Below are 11049 nucleotides of genomic sequence, written 5' to 3' on the forward strand. Positions count from 1 at the left end.
GACTGGAAATCCCTGAATTTGATTAGATATTTGCTTCTTTAGGGTGGCAAGTCTTATGGTGGCCTCGAATGGGTCTGCTTTTGCTCCTCAATGTCTGAAGACATATATTTTGGGTCCTCTCCATCCCTAGGACCTTCCTCAGTCATCCCAAAGGACAGATAATTGCACTGATCTGTTCTTTGCATGAAGAGCACACATTTCACTTGTTTTAGGTGATAAAGTTTCTCCTTAACCCAGTGGACAAGGTTCAGGAATGTGAAGAATTTTGGAATATTAGATTCCCAGCCCCTGTTAGTGTTCATTCATTCATTCATTCATTTGTTCACTATGCATTCATTCATTTCACTCAGTGAGTATCACTTAATGAATGCCTGCTCTGTGTTGGACCCTGTGCCAGCCTGTGCCAGGGGCTGGTAGACAGTGGGGAACACAACAGCCGTGTCCCTGCTCTTGGAGAACTTGCAAGTTAATGAGGGACATTAATGAGCAATAAATGCAAACAGTAATATTTTGCAGGAAAAGATCAGCGAGCTCTGGGAGCCACACTAGAAGGGCCTGTATTAGGTTAGGCGGCCAGGGAGAGCCTGGCTGGAGCTGTGATATTCCCGAAGAGCTCTCAAAGGTGGAATTATCCAGGTGACGAGATGGAGAAAAACACTTTGGGCAGAATATGGTCTGCGAGGTGCCATGGTGCAAGTGTAGAGTCCGACGAAGCAGAGCACATGGCGGGGATCCACAGCAAAAGTGGCAAACCAACTCTTTAAACAGACTAGGAAACTCTTCAGCTCAGCACGGTATGGCGAGGGGGCGGATTTGGGTCTTTAACTGGGTTTCCAACTCCCTAGCTGGCCCTAGGTAGTGGCTGTTGTGGGTTCAGATCAAGGAGGGCCCACAGAGATGAGAGATGATGGTGGGTACTCTCTGGTGGCTTTCTAGGCCCATCACGACCAGAGGGTGATCTCATCCTGTCCCCTTTTACCCTGTAATGGACAGTTTGACCAGTATTTTGCCTAGGTAGACTCTGTGACTCAGTTTCCTCTGGATGAGTCTTCAATTAAGATGGCATCTGCCATGGAGTTCAGAGGTCAGGGACCCTATGTCAGCATTCAGAGGGTGGAGGCACCTGTCATGAAGTTCAGAGACTGCGGCACTCTGAAAGCAGCTCATTTAATATTTTCTAGCATATTCACAATTGAATGAGTGGTCTGTGGGTGCCAGGAGCATGCTCATCTGTCAGTTTTGACAATACAAGAGAGTGTATATTATTTATGCTAAAAATAGGCTGTACAAATGATGAGGCTCCGATGGCAGCACCAATGAAGTCTTAAAATTCTGCCAAGACCCCCCTTCCCTTGCAGATGATTGACAAAGTCATTTTCTGTTGTGCTTTAATAAACTCAGCAATCACACAGAACAGGGAGTCTTTGCAGCCCAATAGCAGTGCTCAGGCACTGTCCCAAGGCCTTCTACCTAGAGTGGTGCACTGTGATGTCATCTCTCCATGGATCACTTTTAGGATGGTAGAGTCCAGAAACAAGGGTGGCTATTGGTCAGCACAGAACACCCGGAACCCAGTGTAACCTCTGGTTACAGGTTTATTACAATCATCTATGCTTAGTGAAGATAGGAGCAGAGAGGATACATCCAGGGAAACAGGGTGCCTGAGTCCACATTTAACTCTCTCTAGTCATAGCCTCTATTTTATTTATTTATAATTGACCAACAATAATTTTATATATTTATGGGGCACATTGTGATATTACATGTGTCCATTGTGGAATGATCAAATAAGGCTAATGAATAATCATCTCTCATACTTATCATTTCTTTGGGGTGAGAACACTTAAACTCTAATATTTTAACAATTTCAAAACACACCCTGCCTCATTATTAACTTTAGTCACTGTGCAGTAGATCACCAGAGCTTCTTCCTCTTAATTGAAACAACATTTCCTATTTCCATGAACATTTCCTCTTCCCTCAGTCCCTGGAAACCTCCATTCTTCCCTCCACCTCTGTAAGTTTGACTTCTACATTCCACATTCCACATGACCCTTTTTAGATTCCTCATGTATCTATTGAGTGCTGCTGTAACAAAATACCTGAGGCTGGGTAATTTATAACAAAAAGAAATTTATTTTCTCACGTTTATGGAGGTTGGGAAATCCAAGATCAAGGCATTATCAGGTTTGGTTGTCTGCTGAGGTCTGCTCTCTGCTTCTTAGATGGCACCTAATTGCTACATCTTTTGGAGAGGAGGAACACTGTGTTCTCACATGGAGGGATGCAAAAGGGCAAGCTGATCTAACACTGCATGAAGTCTTTTTTTACATAAGTGAAGCAAAGTCTTTGTCCCAGAGCTGAGGTAAGGGGGCCAGAGTGGGCTGGAGTCAAGATTTGGCAAGCATGAGTCACAGCTGGCAGAGACACCTGCTCCACATAGCTCCACAGCCCTAAACCTAGAGCATCTACTCTCCGCTGACCTCAACCTCTCGATTCCCAATAAGCAGGGAGAAAACGGAAGTAGAGCAGACCTGACGGGAGTTCAGGCTGGAGGGCTAACCAGTAGCACTGGTACTTTTCCAAACCCTTATCAGCATAAATTAGGGCAATAGCATTGACCCAAGTGCTGATAAACTTCCAGCCTACTACACTCAAGCAGTAACCCCCATCGGGGTTCCCTCTTGCCCCTGTGAGAGTTCTGTTTGTATTTTTCAAATGTAAGTAAATCCTACTCTTTTCACTCTTGCCTTCCATTGTCCTGTGAATTTCATTCTTCAGATTTCGACACAAGAAATTGGGAAGAAGTTGGCCATGAGCTGCTGGGGCTCTGTTGCAATACTGGAGGCCATGGCCCATGATTAAGACTTGCAGCGTGCCACTTGATAGCGGAGAAGCATCCCGCAGGATGGGACCCTTGGAGTTGATGCCGGTAGGCATCCCCCACTATGGTTAGCTGCTAACACGAAAATGGGCTTCCATGGCTGCAGAGACTTGCAGCTTGCATAGAACCCACCTGCCAATAGAAGCAGAGAATCAAGTTTCTTCTCAAACTCCATTTTCATAAAGGCCTTAATCTCACTTATGAGGGAGGACCTCTCGGGGCCCAATCACCTCTTAAAGGCTCCACCTCTTAATACTATCACATGGCAATACCTGAATTCTGCAAGGACATATTCAAATTATAGCAAAGTATAAGTGTGATCACATGGTACTTGTTTTTCTGTGCCTGGCTCTTTTCACTTGGAATAATGTCTTTTAGATATATCCACGTTGTTGCAAATGGCATAATTTCTTTCTTTTTAAAGACTGAATGGTAGTCCATTATGTGAATATACATAATATTTTTTAAAAAATCCATTCACCTGTTGATGGGCACTTAAGTTGTTTCTGTGTCTCGGTTTTGGTGGGTAATGCGGCAATGACCATGGGGATGCAGAAATCTCTGTGACACACGGACTTCAATTCTGTTGGTAAATACCCAGAAGTGGGATTGCTGGATCATATGGTAGTTTTTAGTTTTTCGAGAAACCCCTGTACTGTTTTTCATAATGGCTGTGCTAATTCACACTCCCACCAACAGTGTACAAGGGTTCCCTTTTCTCCATATCCCCACCCACACTTCTTATCTTTCATCTTTTTGACAGCATAGCTCCATTGACTGGGGCTCCCTTGGTGCTGGCCCTGTGCCAAGGGACTTTTATACCAATCCTAAATCAGAGGTACAAATAACATCTGAGGAAACTGAGGCTTCTAGAGGAGCCCAAGGGGGAATTAGCCACTCCTGCATGTATGGAGGGGCAGGAGCAGCGAGGTCCACGTCAGTGTGCTCTAAGTGGGATGCTGATTTCTTTCACAGCCTCAAAGATGGGATCAAGAGGACATGGTAAAAATGCTACAAGGGGTAGAGAGGGCTCGGGGATGTAGCTCCGTGGTAGAGTGCTTGCCTAGCAGTTGATACAGAGCAGCCACCTAAAGATTTCCAAAGAATTCTTGCACATTTTTGGAAAGGCTGATGAAAGCACTTGCTTTTAAATTCAGCCACACCATCCCCAAGTCCCTGCAGTGTTTTGGATGTGGAAAGTGGGATAATGTAACTTTATTTTCTTTAAGTTTGTGTGAGAGAAGACCAGCTCGGGCTCCTTGAGCCCTAGAACTGCATAGAACCCAGGGCAGGGCAGCATGCAGAAGGTGCCTAAGTATTAGTGACACTAATTTGAGCCACTACTTAGGGATGTACATTTGCCCCTATCCATGGTTCCGAAAAAGTCAGTAACTCTGCCTCGGTCATGGCCTGGCATCCACAGCATCCCATATACTCCTTTTAAGCAGGTGTTTATGATCTGGGATCAGTAGGGCAGCAGAGTGGCTTCTGACTTCATAAGGGACCTATTTACACAGGGGCTGTCACTGCAGGTCTGAGGCTGGGCTACGCTGGCCAAAACTTCACTGAGGCTCTGAGCATCTCAACATCTCAAGTGAGTCAGACCTTCAGCATCTATTTTAATGATGTTTTTGGACAAAAAAGATTGAAAATGGGCTCTTTAGCTGGCTGTGGGGAAAATACAACTCTCATTCTTCCCCTCGTTTCCAGGAGTGGTTTGTTTCAGGGAGCAGGAAGGCCAGGCTGACTCTTTCCGAGGCCAGATTTCCTGCCTTCACCCTGGGTTTGTCTGATGGCCACAGATCGCGGCCTGATTGGAACTGATCTTCCCCCAGGCGCTTGGCGCTGGGCCTATTAGGCTGACAGTCTGTAATGTGTCAGGAGAGGCCCGTGTCGGGCTCCCTGGTCAGCCTCTCTTCAGTCCCTCATCTGCTGTATTCTGGATGCTCCCTGACACCCATGATATGCTGGGGCCTGAGCCAGTTTGAGCAGAGGCCACTTGGCGGGCAGGACTGAGGCTGAGACTGTCCTCAATGACCTCCGAATCTAGAGGGGAGGCCTGGCTAGTCACAGAGGACTCTAATTCCAAACAGAAGGACGTCTGGTGAAGAAGGCCCTCTGCCTCATGCCTGGCTGTGGGGCTCCTGTGGTTCTAGCTCTTCTGCCATAGGCTACCCTGGGAGGGTTTCACAGGGGGCACTTGACCCATGTCCCTCACTCCCTCAGCCTCACTGTGCTCAAGCTGTCAGTCAACCTTCACTAAGAACCAGTGTGTGCTCTAGCTGGGCCCAGGAGAGGAGGGGGATTGGCAGGGGTCAGGAGACCTGCTTTCTGGTCCTGGACCGTGCTGTCAGCCAACCACATGGTCCTGAATGTCCTTCTGGGCCTTGACATCCTCCTTTGTAAAATAAGAGGGTTGGGCTATCAGATTTCCAAGGGTTCTTTTCTCTGACATTCTAGTTCCTGCTCACCCACCAACTCTTCTCTGGTTCCTGCTCACGGCATCCAGCATGAAACCGATTATAGAGCTGATTAAAAAAAAAAAAAAAAGTCACACTGACCAGTATTATGCCCCTACCTGCACCTCTGAGCACAAATAGGCCCTCAGTCTTATCTCCCGAGTTTCAGAAGTCCAGGACAATAGGGTGCATAGCACTGTCCTTATTCCCCCTGGAAGACTGACCACAGTTCATTCAATCCCATGAAGCATGCCAGCTCTGAACATGGCCCCGGATGGTTGGACTCTGAGATGGCACAGATGAGAGAGGCACCATCCACCGGTCATCGCCCCTGCCTGGCCTAGGAGGAAGTCCCAGTCCCAGCCCTTGTTCATGGGGCACATTGCTCTTAGAAACTTTGGAAGCCTCACTCTCAGTTCCGGAAACTTTTATATCCAGGGGCATCTTGAGGAGGTCTTCTAGGTCAGAAGTTTGAGGTCTCTGCTATGGCTTTAGCCTGGACCAGATAATTACTTACACTGGTGTTGCTCAAAGTGACCAAATTGATCAGCATCACTGTAGAGCTGGTTAGAAATGCAAAATCTCAGTCCCCATCCCGGCCTACTGAGTCAGAACCTACACTTGAACCACGTGCACATGCGCACCAACGATTTCCTTTCCCCAGGCCTGAGGCTCAACGCTCCAAAAGCCCCTCCACAGCCCATGGCCACTGTTTCTTTTCAGGCGATGCATTGTTCTTGCTGAAGGCTGTAGGTGAGACACTTATGTCTCTAGGCTCTTCTGAGATGCCAGGGCTGGGCCCTGACTCCCTCTGCATCTGTCTTTGCTGGCTTGTGGAACTTACACATGCACTTGCAGGAAGGCATGCAAGGCCTCTATGCTGACTTGACTATACCTGAAGACATGTAGCCCGACCTTTCCCTCGTAGGCACACACCCGCACCCGCTCACCCACCCACCCATGCACACACACACATGTGCGAACACACACAGGCTGGGGTGTGGCTAGACATTATCTCTTAAAAAGAATCTGTGGTTGAGCTTCCAGGGGAGTCCGTGAGACCTGAGTTAACATGCAGAATAACCCTGTGTGTACATTTTCCTGGTGAGAGTGGGATTCTGGGACTTTTCTAGATTGTAGCAAGAGTCTATGACCTTAGAAAGCCAAAAGAATCCTTGGTTTTGGTCCAAGTCAGCTTCTGGGATTTATTTAACACCTTACTGTTGGAGACAAATAAGGGACTAACTGGAGGGTGCTTAGGAAAACAACTTTGGGGTGCCAGTTAGGCATGGCTTTGCTTTCCTTGCTCAGCTCCTCCAAATTTCTCTTTGTTCTTCCTATTATCTCTATCAAGGGCTATTTTCGGGGCTGATTGGAAACGGAGAGTGGGTCTGGCAGTGCAGTGACAGGAGAGAATGTCTGCTGGAAAAAGCATGGGCTGCCGTTGATAGCAAAGGCAATTAGCCCTCAGAATTGGCCCATATTCCTTCCTTTCCTTCTTTTTCTAAGTGAACCAGTGAAGCCATTTTCTAGAAAATGGCAAAAAGCAGATTCAGGCCTGCAATTTCCTTGTCTCTGCCCAGATGGATGTTCTGGGACAGCAGCCATGTCACTGTGCTCTGGACTGTACTGGGCAGCCTGGTCTCAGGGTCTGATTGCCTATTCATCTCTCAGCGTTTTGCTGTGCCATGGGTGGGGGCACCTCTGGGGTCACCTGTCTCCTGTGGTTGTGAGGCCAACTCCATTGCATAGAAGTGACACTTGCTTTCCAGTCTCTGCACTTTTAAGCCACACGCTGCAGGAAGGACACCTACAACATTGACAATGCAGTCAGAGGCACTTCCAAGGACCCCAGCCTGGTGTTTGCTCCCCAGTTTCTCACCCCATGGTGACTTGACCTCTTGTTTTTGGGTGGAGGTGGTTGACTCCTCGGCCTTGAAGGCTGAGACTGAGTTCTCTACCTCTGAACTGTGGCTCACTTCAGAACATGCCACTCATTTCTTACCACCTTCCCGCCCCTTCAAATCTTCCTGGCAATGGCCAATAACCAGCCCCCTCACTCAACCTGAGCACCTTACTCTATCTTGGCCATTGCAAGAGGAGATGTGGCCAACATAGCATCTTTTCAGTCAATTGACTTTACTTACCCCAAACACACCTGTTACCCTTACTCTGCATTTTTGCCAGTGTGTTCCACCCTTCCTGACCTTCCTATTTTCAAATCCCACTTCCCTAATAATGAGAGCATCTCTCATCTGGAATGGATTTGTCTCACCTCCTTTCAGGTCTGATTCTTCTTTTACTTGCCAGGGGAATTCCAGCCTCTGAACCCCTCATTTTCTTGAAACACAGTGTATTCCATCTTTGGGAAACCCAGGCCATTAGCATGCTTTCCTTATGTGGAGCTGAGAGCTGACTCTAAGTCTTCTCGCCCTGACATGTGTCCTCTGGGATTGCATGGTGGTTAGGAGCCCAGGCTTTGGAGTTCATTGAGTGGGGTGTAAGTTTCTCCTCTCCCATTCACTAGCTGTGTGACCTCACAAAATCACTTACCTTCTCCACGCACGGGTTTTCTTATTGTTGGGCTAATACTTTTTTCAGAAGGTTGTTGTGAAAACTGAAGATCTTTGTGGCACAGAGTTGGTGTGCTTTTGGAAATAGCTCTCATTATAATTTTACTTTCTGCTTTTTTTCAACTTCTCATTTTGCTTTACATTGCTCGTATTTCATCTGATTTTTCAGGTGTGTGTCTGGTCCATCCAGCAGGACTAAGCGCTTGGAGAGGAGGCCAACAGCTTCATGGTTGTTCTTACTCCATTATTCTTAGGAGGGCTGCGTGCATCATTTGATCTCATCAGTGGGTGGTCGAATGAGAAAACACTGGCTCCATAAATGGTCCAATTAAGGCAACCTTGCAAATAGTTCAGATTCAGGCTTGATTAGCCAAACTTGGCTGGTTTACACTGCATAGGACAGGGATTATTAACCAAACCACTTGTTCTCTCACCACATGATCCTGAAAAGGCTCAAAGATAGAATCCAATCCCCTAAAGGAGGCAGGAGTCCTCCTGGACTGTCCTGAAAAGCACTGATTCCAAATCGCACCTATCAGTCAGACTGGCAGCAGGTGTTGGCACTGCCAGTGTGGGAGATGGGGAAAGGACTTTGGGGCACAGCCACTGCCTCCTGAGAATCTGTCTGGGGCATCCTGGGAGCCATGGAAGAAATGCTGGAGGCAGGCTTGGTGTGGAGCCTTGCTTATGGTGGCATCACAAGGTCACACGGGCTGTCCTAGGAACCGTCATAGAAGCTGTCAGAGAAGTACACCGTGTGCACTGTGGAGCATCTCAAAGCTGCCTTCCTGGGCTGCCAAGATGCACAGAAAATCTCCAGAGGAGGTTGCCTGGAGTCTGTACCTGTCCTTTTGGCTCCTGCTGGCTCTTCTGCAGTCCTGGCTCCACCATGCTCCCTGCCCTCTGCTTCCTCCAGCACTGAGGTTTATAGTCATCTGAGCCTCTGGAACTGAGCTCCCTACAAGAGGAGACTGGAGTTTCATTTCCATCTGATCAGGCTAGACTGCAGGGAAAAAGAAAATGTGGAGATTAAGCACTGACTCCTTTAATGAAGAAAACGAATGTTTCATAGTTGATGTGCCACTCAGGCCTCTTGCAGTGAGTGGGTTTGTATTCAACTAAAACATTTAATTTTATTTATTTATTTATTGCAAAGGAAATTGGACTGTGGGAACATTAAAGGTGGAAGAGTGAAGTGCATAAAGCCGAACTCCCAGCAAGGCACAGCCTTGAGCAAGAACTGCTCACAAGCCAAGGAGAAAAACAGCTAATTAAAATGTGGCTCTCCCTGGGTTCCTGGATGTGCCTTCCAACTCCTTCCCTCACAGGATCTCCAAAAGTGAAAAGGGAAACCAAATTCCCATTGGGCAGCTACCCAGGGGACTGGCCTTGTTCACGGGCCTCACCTGTTGTCTGCCTGCCTGGGAACGGGCTACTCGCGTTTGCAGTGATCCTTAGCCTGGCCTGGTGGCAGAGCAGCTGGAGGGGGATTTTTGCCCACGAAAGTGAAAGGACACCAGCCCAGAGGACGGGACTCACAGCCCAAGGGGACCCTGAGCCCCAGCCACATACTCACCTTGGAGCTGGAGGTCTTGTCAGCTGTAATATCTCTTCTTGTGCCAAGAGAAGCTTGGGAAGGAGGAGTGTGCTGGAGGAGTCCTTCCGAGCAGTGCAAGATCATTGCTCAGGACTCCATTGAGATGAGGCAATGCAAGCGTCCATGTCCCTCAGCAGGAGAAGACCTGGAGGAAGAGGCTCTGGAGTCTTGGTGAGCCTGGCATGTCCTTGCGTCTCACCAGGAGGAGAGGAGAAAATGGTGGCATGGTGTGCCAGCCATCTTCCGTTCTCTCTCCTCACCCACCAGTCAATGGAGAATGCTCCCAGGTTCTAGTGGGGAGTGGGTGGACGGCAAGAAGGGAGGGCCCTGGGACTCTGAGTTGCCTGCCATTTAAGGAGAACCAGCCAGGAGAGCATGAGGGAAATTAAGAAATAAGTGCTTATTGTGCTGAGTCCCTGGGATTCTGAGTTGCTGGTTACAACTCTCTGTTTACCCTGCTTAAGATAGTGCTTATTCTGCTTCTGAATTTATAGGTGATTATCTGGCCGATGGATATCATTCATTGATTCAACAACAGTTGGGGGCTAAGGAGGCAGTGGGGACAACCTGCTGAGCCAAACAGACAGTGGTAGACAGTTATTCAGAAAAAAGGGGGAGAGCCATGGGGTGGGGAAGAAGACCCACCAAGTTAGGTGAGCACACTCCTGCTCCAGATTTGAGGAGAAAGACATTGACCTTGCTTTGTGTAGCTCTAGGTCTCTACGCATCAGCTGTGGGCAATAAGGGCTGGGCACAGTGACAGTCTGACCATCAGACTTCAGACTTCACATGGCACCCTTGGAAGACATCACATCCCACACCCAGCAGGCTGCTCTGGCGTCTGGGACTTTGGATCATCCTGAGAGGCCACTGAAGAGAAATGAGGGCAGCTTTCTCCATTTCTCAAATGATGAATACACTCGTCTCACCTCGTGGCTTTTACACGGGCGAGAGAGAAATGTGCATTAAGGAAAGAAATGACATTATATCCTCAGCGTGCTTGATGGGAAGTGGGAAGGACAGGCAAGGGAAGTGTTCCTGGTGGTCAGCTGGGGGCCCTGCTAGAGGCAGTGCTGGCAGCAGGCCTGGGAGGTGTCAGCACATGTCCCCTCCACCCCCCTGAGCTGTCCACTGGATTCTCCCAGGGCCACCTTGGAGGTTGCAGCACATGCATCTTTAATTTTTTCAATTAACAACAATATAGAACAAATGGAGTGGAGTTTTAATTATTCATAATTCATTTAGGACTAAAATCTTTGTAAACTAAAGAAAGGGAAGGGTCACATTACCTGTTCTTAAGAAATAAAGAAGGAAAGCAACGAAAGAGAGGAACATCTTCTTGGGGAACTGATCTTGCTGGGCTTTTGCTGTAATCTGTGAGTTAGAGACCAGAGGGATGGCGGGAGAGGGGTGCTTCTTCAGTAGTCCAGTCATCGATGCACTATGTAACCTACAGACTATCACTGTCCCCTGCTGTATCCACATGTGTTATTCCTGACACAAGTCTTGAACTGACCAAGGACACTGGTACAGAGT

The sequence above is a fragment of the Sciurus vulgaris genome, assembly GCF_902686455.1.
Source record: "Sciurus vulgaris genome assembly, chromosome: 14".
NCBI lineage: Eukaryota > Metazoa > Chordata > Mammalia > Rodentia > Sciuridae > Sciurus > Sciurus vulgaris.